The 11316-nt window shown below is 38.8% G+C and overlaps 1 long non-coding RNA gene across 1 annotated transcript; it reads right to left on the bottom strand.

Moving 5' to 3' along the window:
* Positions 1–3716: 3716 nt before the first annotated feature.
* LOC311277781 lies at positions 3717–8273 on the bottom strand. Its single transcript, XR_014625322.1, has 4 exons — positions 8165–8273; positions 7776–7984; positions 5416–5462; positions 3717–5315 (listed from the first exon to the last, which is right to left on the bottom strand). It is a non-coding gene; the product is annotated as an uncharacterized lncRNA (long non-coding RNA).
* Positions 8274–11316: the final 3043 nt, after the last annotated feature.

Raw genomic sequence — 11316 nt, 5'->3', positions numbered from 1 at the left:
TGTGGGGGTTTCCTTGCTAAAAGGGGTTAAAAGGGGTTGCTCAACAGGGTTTCCCCCAAACATTTCAGATGATTTATTTCTAAAGCAGTTTCACTTTTTGTTTGGAAAGCAGTGTCAATAGAGCAGTGTTCTTCAACCCTGCTCCTGGAGTACCCCCAACACTGCACGTTTTCTTTGTCTCCCTAATCAAACACACCTGATTCAACTCATCAGCTCATTATCACACGGGTTGAATCAGGTGTGTTTGATTACAATTCACTTAAAACCAATGGCACAAAAATGATCAAACTGTCTTATTAATTGCTTAAAAGTTCATGAGGAATCCATTTATTTGTATTTGTTTATTGGGGTTTATATCACTCTAAAGGTGTGCTTTTCTTTCAGAAAGTAATGTGAGTCTGTAAACTGCTGTAATCTGTTTCCTCAAAGATCTGTGGTGAAATTTGACATTATAGATAGTTCACTATTCTTTTCTAAAAATGTGTTTGCTTCTTGTTGTATCACTTTTACCACCAGAACATTTGCATTGGTTCATCTATACATATAGATATACAGTTGGTAGTGTTTGTTTATTTATTTGACCTTTACTATTTAAGTTCAATCTGTCTTTGTCTTACATGACCTTTCAGTCGTCCGGTATTAATCTCTTGTACTGGTAACTGGTCCCTTGCACTAAATATGGCACAGAATACAAATGTTGAAGATGGTGTGACATGGTAGACAAAGCGCTGTGATAGTCCATCATAGATTTCTTTTTAAAATATTTAAATATTTAAACATTTATAAAATTATTTCTCTTGAGTGTAGAAGTAAACTTCTTCATCAGGGTTATAACATACCAGAGGTGTTACAAGCTGCTCATGTCTGATCTTATCTAGAAATGGCAGAAAGCTCATGTCAGTTTTAAAAGAACCCTACATCAGTGAAGGAGATTGTGCTATAGTTGCTACAGCTCATTTAATAGAGATTAAAAAGTATTATAATTGCTCAAACAAGAATTGAGGAGAAAATGTTAAATACACTTTCCCTCTCTTGATCTTGGCAGTCCCCAGTGCTAAGCTTCATCTCTTCTCCTAGCTGGGTCTGGCCACAATACTTCGTTCACATCACAAGATATGTTTTCTCTTGCCAAACATCGAGGGAAGTATCTCCTAGCATGGCGTATCCAACCTTGGACAGAGGCAACCTCTATGTCCCCACATGCATCCTCCATTGCCTGGAGAAGCGGCATGCGGGCATAGGGTTGGCGATCATACACTTTCCAGCGCCAGGCTGAGAAGAATTCCTCTATGGGATTTAGAAAAGGTGAATATGGGGGGTAGGTACAAAACTACAAATTGTGGATGGGTGGCAAACCAGTTTAGGACCAGAACAGCCCGGTGAAAACTAACATTGTCCCATATAACCACAAATCTAGCAGGCGCCTGATCTGGATCAGGGACAAGCATTGTGTGAATTGCATCCAGAAAAGTGAGTATATGGCCGGTGTTGTATGGACCCAGTGTGGCATTGTGATGGAGGACCCGTTTTGAGTGATGGCAGCACACATGGTTATATTACCCCCACGCTGTCCAGGGGCATTGGTAATTGCCCTCTGTCCTATTACATTTCGTCCACGGCGCCTGGTTTTGGTGAGGTTGAAGCCAACCTCATCCACATAAATAAATTCGTGGCGAATTACATGGGCATCCATCTCCAATACTCTCTGTAACAGACAAAATTATTTACAGATGAGTAAATATGGTATGTCTGAAGTATTGGAAGTACTGTAGAGTTGCATACATACCTCTACAAAGTCATGTCGCAGATTCTTGACTCTTTCAGAGTTTCTCTCAAATGGCACCTTGTAAAGTTGTTTCATCGTCACTTGATGCCGTTGGAGGATGCGTTGTATGGTCAACAGGCTTACAGCATTGATGTTGTTGAATATGGTGTCATTATTCAAGATATGCTCTCTTATCTCTCAAATCCTAATTGCATTGTTGGTCAAAATCATATTTATAATTGCAGTCTCTTGTACATCTGTAAACAAGCATCCTCGTCCTCGATGATGTCTTTGGCTTTCCACTCTGTACAGAATTCAAACACAGTATGTGTTCAGCATAGGAACTGTAAACCATTTACAAAAAAAATGTAGTACAGCATGATAACCAGCCTCATTCATTCAATGCAGTGCAGTAAATGGATGGCTTAGAGTTACAAATGTTTATGCAATACTATGCAGTCATACGTATTTTACAGTACATTACTATAATGCTAAAATAGTCATTAGATAGTTGCATACCTGTTCTCATTTCTGAAGGTTCGAATTATGGACGCCACTGTAAATCGACTCAAGTTGGTCAAAACTCTCTCATGGTCAAACCGTGGTTGATTACATGATCAACAAGTGTTGCTCTAATCTCATCAGAGATGGCTCTCCTTCCTTCTCTTATTTGCCCTCGTCCTCTTCTTCCTCTTCCTCTTCCTCCTCCTCCTCCTCCTCCTCCTCTTCTTGGTATTTGTCCTCGTTGTCCCCTGCCTCTTCCTCCTACTCCTCTTGCTCTCTGTTCATTGTTAGCATCCATTGTTCAAAACAGGTAATCTGACCTTTGACCTATTTAGGCCTATACTACAGTAAAGCAGTGATTGGTTAGTAATCATTTAAGCAATTAGTGTTTGCACATGTGAGGAGTATGTCTGTGTGACCTGGTGAATATGTGTAGCATTTTGATTGGTTGTGTTTGGAAAAGGAAAGCAAGTCACTTCCTGATAGATCTTTGTGTTTTAGGTAGAGAATTGTGTGTAGTGTTTTGAAAAAAGTGTTTTATGCAATTGAAAACTGAGTCAAAGGCTGAGAAATAGCTTATGGTTTTGAAGATTTGGCATGTAGTTTTGCACTTTGAGTGAGAGGTCGGACGCCCCTCCCACGATTGTTGATTGACAGCAGCGTTTCAACACAGACCCGCCCTCGCTCGTGAGCGAGCTGTCAATCATCATAGTCCACCATTGTTGATACTGGAGCACTGTCTATGAGCAGAATGACGTCTAAGCAAGTGTGGTGTTCTGTTCTTGGGTGTAATAAGGAACACAGCATCATGTTGATGTTCCTAAATCCGAACCGCTGAAGACGCAGTGGCTGAGTTTGTTTTCGAAGGGAATATTCCCCACGATCAACGTCAATGCTTTCATGTTTGCGCGAATCATTTCACACACCAGACTGCTTTACACACGAGGGTCAGTATAAAGCTGGTTTTGCTAAGAAGCTGCTCCTGAAAAAAGGAACGGTACCAACTACTCGTGTTCCTGCTGCACCTCCAGAAGAAGAAGTGAGTGTAACGTTTTATTAACCTTTATATTAATATTTATATTAATCTTTGCAAATCGCTTGCTGCACGCTTCACGATGAATTCGGTTTACACTCAGAGTACATTACGGCATGTTTTCTATGTATGACGTTCTCAATATAATTCATAATCCCACGTTTATAATGAACAATGCGTTATGGTTATTGTGTTATTACGAACTGTGTACACAGGTGTTAAAGTTAACGTGGTAATACTAGCTTACTTTTGTAGATGGTTTATAACGGTGTCTGTTACTGATTAAGAAGAAAAAACAGTTACTGAAAAAAAAAAAACAGTTATAACTGCATGAAGATGAATGGTAACACAATACCTATAAAATACTGTTTACATCCTGTAAATGCATATGATTCAAGACAATAAATAATCTAATGTTTTTCAATATTACGCCGGAATAAGTTATGTTATCTGATCACTTATTTGCTTTTTAATGAACTATCGCATGTCGTGTTTTCTTTGTAGAAAATCACACGTGAGTCCATCACTTGCAGGAACTTACATTTTATTCATCTCAACCTCCAGCCGTCTCTCACCTCACTCACATTTCGCACCACCTGATGCTCCTCCCCCAAAATACCGTATTCTCACGAATATCACACATCGTATACATCAGTATACACATAACGTTCGTATCTCACTACTCTACCCTGCCAGTACATACAAAGATAGATCTAAGTGTCATTACGTTAACCATTCAGAAACGTCCTGTTCGAGCCTTAATTGTCGAACTTCTTCGGGGCCGTCATCTTGTTCGGTTGCACAGTGTCCTCAGAGACTCCGCTGCCATTCTTCAAAATATACCCTCAGCTGTTGTCAAGGCAACACTCCACGTGTGTTGTGTCCATCTCTCGATTTCCGTACCACCCCCGGCGGCCGCCATTGGCTATCAAGCCTTCACCTGCTGTTGGCATCCCATTGACTCCCATTCATTTTGGCGTCACTTTGACAGCGAATAACTTTACATCTGAGGCGTTTGAAGACTCCATTTGTCCATTATTTATTTCTAAAAAACACGACAATGTATAAAATGCTCCATTACCTTGTATCTTCCGTTATGGCCCCGTGGAAGCAGTTTTTGTAAAAATAGGCTAACGATTGCGTCATAACCACGCGACTCTCTGGAAATTATCGTATGGACAGGAGGAGAAGCTCGCAGTCAATCGGGGGGACGTGGAGTCATAAAGTCCGATAAAGTCAAGGGAGAAGCCCATAGAGAGTCATAAAGTTGCTCCTGCTCCTAGCTCATGGACACTTCCTACTCACACTCTCCGTCTCAAGGGAATGATTCAGATTTCTCTTGGCACAGCTAGTTGAAGACTTACAACTGTCAGACGGGTTGCTCACGTCACATCCACGTCGTCAAGCTCAGTTTGAGTCTGCGCAGTCGCTCAGCCATCAGGAAGAAGTGCTTCTAATTTGCTTCACTTTTCTCCATTGAAAACTATGGGGTTCCTGTGTCCAGTTTATATACTGTCTATGGTTGTGTCAGGTCAAAACGCCCCACAGAACAGAGGGGCGGGGTGAGCAAAGCTCATTATCATTTAAAGACACATGCACTTAAACGGCGTGCTGAAAACAGAGCTGTTTTTGACCAGGTAAAATTTGTGTTTTCTTACAATACTAATGAGAATTTTTAATTAAAGTATATTACAAACTTTTAATTTAGACCCTATGAATCATATTAGCTTGTACAAAAATGGCATTATATGACCATATTAACACACAACCAGCAGTTTCTGTCAGGTTACAATCAAGGTTACTGTAAAACACAGATTCAGGTCAGATGTGTTCAGGAAAGCATGTCCTATATTCATGAAATCCAAACATGTACTATATAAATATAAAATCCATTCATACACATTCATCTTATATACAGTAACAGTGCATGTCTGAACCGTGAACTTATTATATGTTGAGAAAGGAACATGATGGAGAATATTTATCAGGTTAGATGAATCACACTGATGCTTTCTGAAAGGAGAAATACAGAAATATAACACAAAGATCAATATAACATCATATTTCTGCTTCAGTTTTCAATATTTCTCTGTATATGATGTGTGTCTCTCACCATTTCTGTGACTAAAACATCACAATGAATCGGTGAAACATGAGAAACTGTGAATGAAGAACACAAACATCAGATTATAGCAATTCCTGCTCAAACAGCGACAATTAATAAATCAGTGTCACTGATGGAAAGATCTGCCAAATGCTCACAGTTGTGGATATACATTTACATACATTCAGTGTTTTTTTTTTTTTTAAATCTCCTTATATGTTTTCCTCTGTCTCAAATCAAGCTGTTCGATCTTGTGACGTCACAAGATTGTTGATTGACCGCAGCGTTTCAACACAGACCCACCCTCGCTCGTGAGCGAGCTGTCAATCATAGTCCGCCATTGTTGATCCGCTTGAGCACTGTCTATGAGCAGAATAGTGTCTAAGCGATTGTGTTCTTCTGTTCTCGGGTGTAATAAGGAACACAGCATCATTTTGATGTTCCTCAATCCGAACCGCTGAAGACGCAGTGGCTGAGTTTGTTTTCGAAGGGAATATTCCCCACGATCAACGTCAATGCTCTCATGTTTGCGCGAATCATTTCACACACCAGACTGCTTTACACACGAGGGTCAGTAAAGCTGGTTTTGCTAAGAAGCTGCTCCTGAAAAAAGGATCTGTACCAACTATTCGTGTTCCTGCTGCACCTCCAGAAGAACTGAAGTGAGTGTAACGTTTTATTAACCTTTATATTAATCTTTATATTAATCTTTGCAAATCGCTGGCACGCTTCACGATGAATGCATCTAAGGTTTACACTCAGAGTACATTACGGCATGTTTTCTATGTATGACGTTCTCAATATAATTCATAATCCCACGTTTATAATGAACAATGCGCTATGGTTATTGTGTTATTACGAACTGTGTACACAGGTGTTAAAGTTAACGTGGTAATACTAGCTTACTTTTGTAGATGGTTTATAACGGTGTCTGTTACTGATTAAGAAGAAAAAACAGTTACTGAAAAAAATAAATAGTTATAACTGCATGAAGATGAATGGTAACACAATACCTATAAAATACTGTTTACATCCTGCAAATGCATATGATTCAAGACAATAAATAATCTAATGTTTTTCAATATTACGCCGGAATAAGTTATGTTATCTGATCACTTATTTGCTTTTTAATGAACTATCGCATGTCGTGTTTTCTTTGTAGAAAATCACACGTGAGTCCATCACTTGCAGGAACTTACATTTTATTCATCTCAACCTCCAGCCGTCTCTCACCTCACTCACATTTCGCACCACCTGATGCTCCTCCCCCAAAATACCGTATTCTCACGAATATCACACATCGTATACATCAGTATACACATAACGTTCGTATCTCACTACTCTACCCTGCCAGTACATACAAAGATAGATCTAAGTGACATTACGTTAACCATTCAGAAACGTCCTGTTCGAGCCTTAATTGTCGAACTTCTTCGGGGCCGTCATCTTGTTCGGTTGCACAGTGTCCTCAGAGACTCCGCTGCCATTCTTCAAAATATACCGTCAGCTGTTGTCAAGGCAACACTCCACGTGTGTTGTGTCCATCTCTCGATTTCCGTACCACCCCCGGCGGCCGCCATTGGCTAAAACTTTACAAGTTTCAGAAACTACAAAATGTGAGTATTTTTAACAAACTTAATAAGAAATACGCAGGGGTGATTTTTTTATTTTTGTGTGCCTCAGTCCCCAATGAGGGCTATGATTTAAAAAAAAAAAAAAAAAAAAAAAAGTAACATTTTAGTTTATGGTCTAATTTTAACCTGCATATTAGCATATGGGAGAGTTTTATAATCCCCGAGGTCCCCAATGTGAGGTAGTCGGGGAGTTCAGGGGTTCCCCAAGAGAATGTAGATTTTTCTGATCTACATATGTGCATTTTAACATGTTTTTGAAGGCCCCAAATAATTGGATAACAATAGCTTTCAGACAAAGATTTAAACCATGTCAGTGGGACGTGATTATTTCTCTCCATCACTCTCTTTTTCTCTTTGTTTTTCTCTTGCTCTGTCTCTTCCCCTCTTAAAGCTGAGCTTTTTTTTATTTACTGAAGCTACACATTGTATTATATTAATTCTCAATATGTACATATTCACTATTAATCTTCTTGTGCCTAATATGATGAAAACGGCTTTCTTAATGTTTCTTGTCCCCTCACAATGACCGTAAACTAATTATTACATTACACAAAGTTAAAAAAAAGTTCAGTTCAAATGGAGAAATTATGACAAATTAAACAAATTTCATATGTTTTAAAGGGGGCTGAAGCAAACATGAATTAGTGTAGCCTACACTTGATCACACATGTTGTAGGGGAGCTCGGCAGAATATTAAATATAAAACATTATTAAATATTAAACATAAATACTCACAGTTTGGTTTTCCGCTATTAATGCTGTTTCGTCTGACTAGACTCGGCGTCTTTTTCTGTTTTGGTTCATTAGATTGTAACGTTTGTCCTTTTTTATTCCCCATTCTTCTCTCTCTCTCTTGTCCACATGTGTAATTCTCCTGTAGTTTGTGAAGCTCAACACATGTTCTCCATGCTGTAATTTCTCATATATTCTGACTTTGGTAATATCTGTTCAAGAGAATACAGTAGTTCAGTTCAGAGTGAAGTTTGACATCAGTTAATGATTGTTGAGCAATACAGGTTTACATTTCAGCTTCACTATAATAGAGACATAAATGGCTGGATTTAAATAAATGAGTTAGTAAAAATGTCTTTACAAAACAATTAAATATAAAGTGTTTTAATTACCATGTGATGAGCAGAAGAGAGGAAGCATATCCGGCAGCTCTGAGAGATATATAACCCGTCTACACTGGCTCCTGCTGTAGTCTCTGATGCAGGATCAGTACCAGTCCTGCATAAACAATGGAATAAACTCAGTCACAGTCACAGTCACAGTGATTCAGCCCACACACTCCCACATCAATACTTCCTGTTTTTAACTGACAGTGAAGAATCTGTTTGTTTCTTTTCTTATATTGCTATTTAAAAGAACTTCTCATCATTATCTGCCCAGGCCATGATCACAAGTTTCAAAAACTCCAGTTAATGCTGAAAACTCTTCACTGAACAACACCACATTAAACCAGCAAGGCGCTTAAAACAACAACAAATAAATCTCTATATTTCTCCTTTTCTTGCTTGTCTCCTAATAGTGTTCTAATAAACATGCTATTATATACTATAAATATTGTGGCTTTGTGGCAAATTACTTGTCATATTTCTCATTTGTTGATAAAAGCATCTGCTAAATTAATAAATGTAAAAATTACAGTTAATTTACAGTATTTTGTCTGTGCTGTGTTTGTATTTAGTATTTCGCTTTATTTATTTTATTCATATCCATGCTTTGTATTTACTCAGTTGTTCATCTTTAGTGTGTTTGTAGTTGTGTGTATCATAACTAACTGATCTACAGTAAATATTCATTTATTTCTCCTGTTTTAAGATATAACCAGATGCTAATAGAGTCAATAATGTGACACAAATAAGTCATTTTATTACATATAATTTCATAGTTCACATCATTATCACGTCAAAAACATCTCACAATTTTTTTAATTTTTCTTTTAAATGTCGAAATTTGTAGCATTCACACTTTTTAAATAATAATAATGGGTTACACTTTACTAAAGGTTCCATTCATCAACAATAGTTATTAGTTAACATGAACTATACTTCAGCATTTAATAATCTGTTGCGTCGGGATGTATATCTTATTTTGCTTACATGTGGTGTGTGAGTGAGATACAGTATGCCATGTGCTTGATGTTTTGAACTTTGGTTTATCCCAGTTCATCAACACATGTCACATGATGTTGATCTGCTGTGATTCGCTCATGTGGAAAGGCACATGTTCTCCACACTGCAGAGACTCAGCTGTGATTTGCTCATGTAACACACGAGTTTCTCCACACCACATCAGAGAGAGTTCTGTCTTGCTGGTGAATGTCACACTGAACAGTGTTGTTGAATTGTGTGTTGTTGAAAGTGTGTGTTATTAGGAGAGTTACTGAACTAACAAGCGCTTTCTTGAATATCCTTAAATTATATATAGTGGAACATTTCTTTTGTAGAGAGACGAATGCCAGTGTATTGTGTGTGTGCCCTTCTTTTCTTTTCTCTTTTTTTTTTCTTTCTTTTTTTTTTACTTTGGATTTGAAAAGGTGTTTCCTAAACATTATAAGGAAGGCTGTATTTTGTTTGGCTGTCATATTTTCAGATGGTTTTATTGTAGTATTTGGACCTGGAGATGAGAGAACTAATGTAATGTTAACATGAGCAGACATGAACATGCTTACTGTAAAGAGTTGCCATTGTGTGAAACTACTTGTAATGCTTTTATGATCTAGGATTTTTTACTTATCCAACAATATACACTGTTCAAAAGTTTATGGTCTGCAATTTTTTTTACAGTTTACAATTTTACAGTAAAATGACATTAAATGTACCATTAGATCTATCACAGTTATTTACCGTATATAGTAAGGAAACTTTCTTTTAACCAATTAACAGTTTTTCACTGTAGCATTTTTACAGTCTTTTACTGTTAAAATCACGATTATTTTTCTGATATCATATAAAGTGGAAACAAAAATTCGGGTTAATAATCAAATCACAATTCAGAAATCATATTTTTGGTTCAAAATGAACTATTTAAATAATGAGTCAATACATCATCAATCCTTCTTCCGAAACATGTTTTATCTTACCCTGATTCACTGTGGTAAGCACGTTAAACATGTAAGTGTTGATATTTTGACTTTGACTGATTACTCAGTCTGAAACAAGGAACTGCAGTGTGTTTATCTTCACAGAAACGTGGCTGCAAAACAACGTCCCCGACACAGCTATCCAGCTACAGGGGCGAACATCGTTCTGTGCAGACAGGAACACTGGGACCTCCGGGAAGACCCGCGGTGGCTGGCTCTGTGTTTATATTAACAATGACTGGTGTGTAAATGCCTCTGTAGTCGCTGCCCACTGCTCACCACAGCTAGAGTTTTTAGTGGTGAAATGCCGGCCGTTTTATTTACCCAGGGCACTCACCGTTATTATGGTAGTGGCAGTGTTTATCCCTCCCAGTGCGAATGCTAACGAGGCGCTGCGTGAGCTATATTACACCATCAGTGGGCAACAAACGGACATTTTTTTTATTGTTGCTGGGGATTTCAATCATGCCAACCTGAAAACTGTAGCACCAAAGTTTTATCAACATGTGAACTTTGCCACGAGAGGTAAAAACATGCTGGACTTATGTTACACCAACATCCGAGACTCATACAAAGCCAGCCCTCGCCCCCATCTAGGATACTCAGACCACCTCTGTGTACTGCTCATTCCAGCGTACAGGCCAGTGCTGAAACGCTCCAGGCCAGTACAAAAGACCATCAGAGTCTGGCCCGGAAGGAGCCGTTGCAGCCCTGCAGGACTGCTTCGAGTGCACAGATTGGGACATGTTTAAGGAAGCAGCCACCTACGATCAGCAAACAAGCTTGGACGAATACACAGACTCTGTGACTGGGTACATTGAGAAGTGTATCGAGGATGTCACTGTTGAAAGACTGTTACTACACGCGCCAATCAGAAGCTGTGGCTGACAGCAGAGACCCGTGCCCTACTTAGGGCAAGAGATGCTGTCTTCAGGTCAGGAGATGGAAGGCTCCTCCGATCAGCAAGGGCTCAGCTCTCCAAGGCCATCAGGAAAGCGAAACATATGTATGCGCAGAAGATACACAACCACTTCTGTGATGCCAAGGACCCCAGACGTATGTGGCAGGGTATCCAGGCCCTAACAGACTACAAAGTTACAACACAGGTCAATGACAATGATGCCCACCTTCCAGATAAGTTAAACAACTTCTATGCACGGTTTGAAGCCATGAACAGCATGCAGGCAT

This window comes from Rutilus rutilus, assembly GCF_951802725.1.
Source record: "Rutilus rutilus genome assembly, chromosome: 18".
NCBI classification, from domain to species: Eukaryota; Metazoa; Chordata; class Actinopteri; order Cypriniformes; family Leuciscidae; genus Rutilus; species Rutilus rutilus.
Note: the sequence above shows the minus strand (reverse complement) of the source record. Positions and strands in the feature narration are given on the sequence as shown.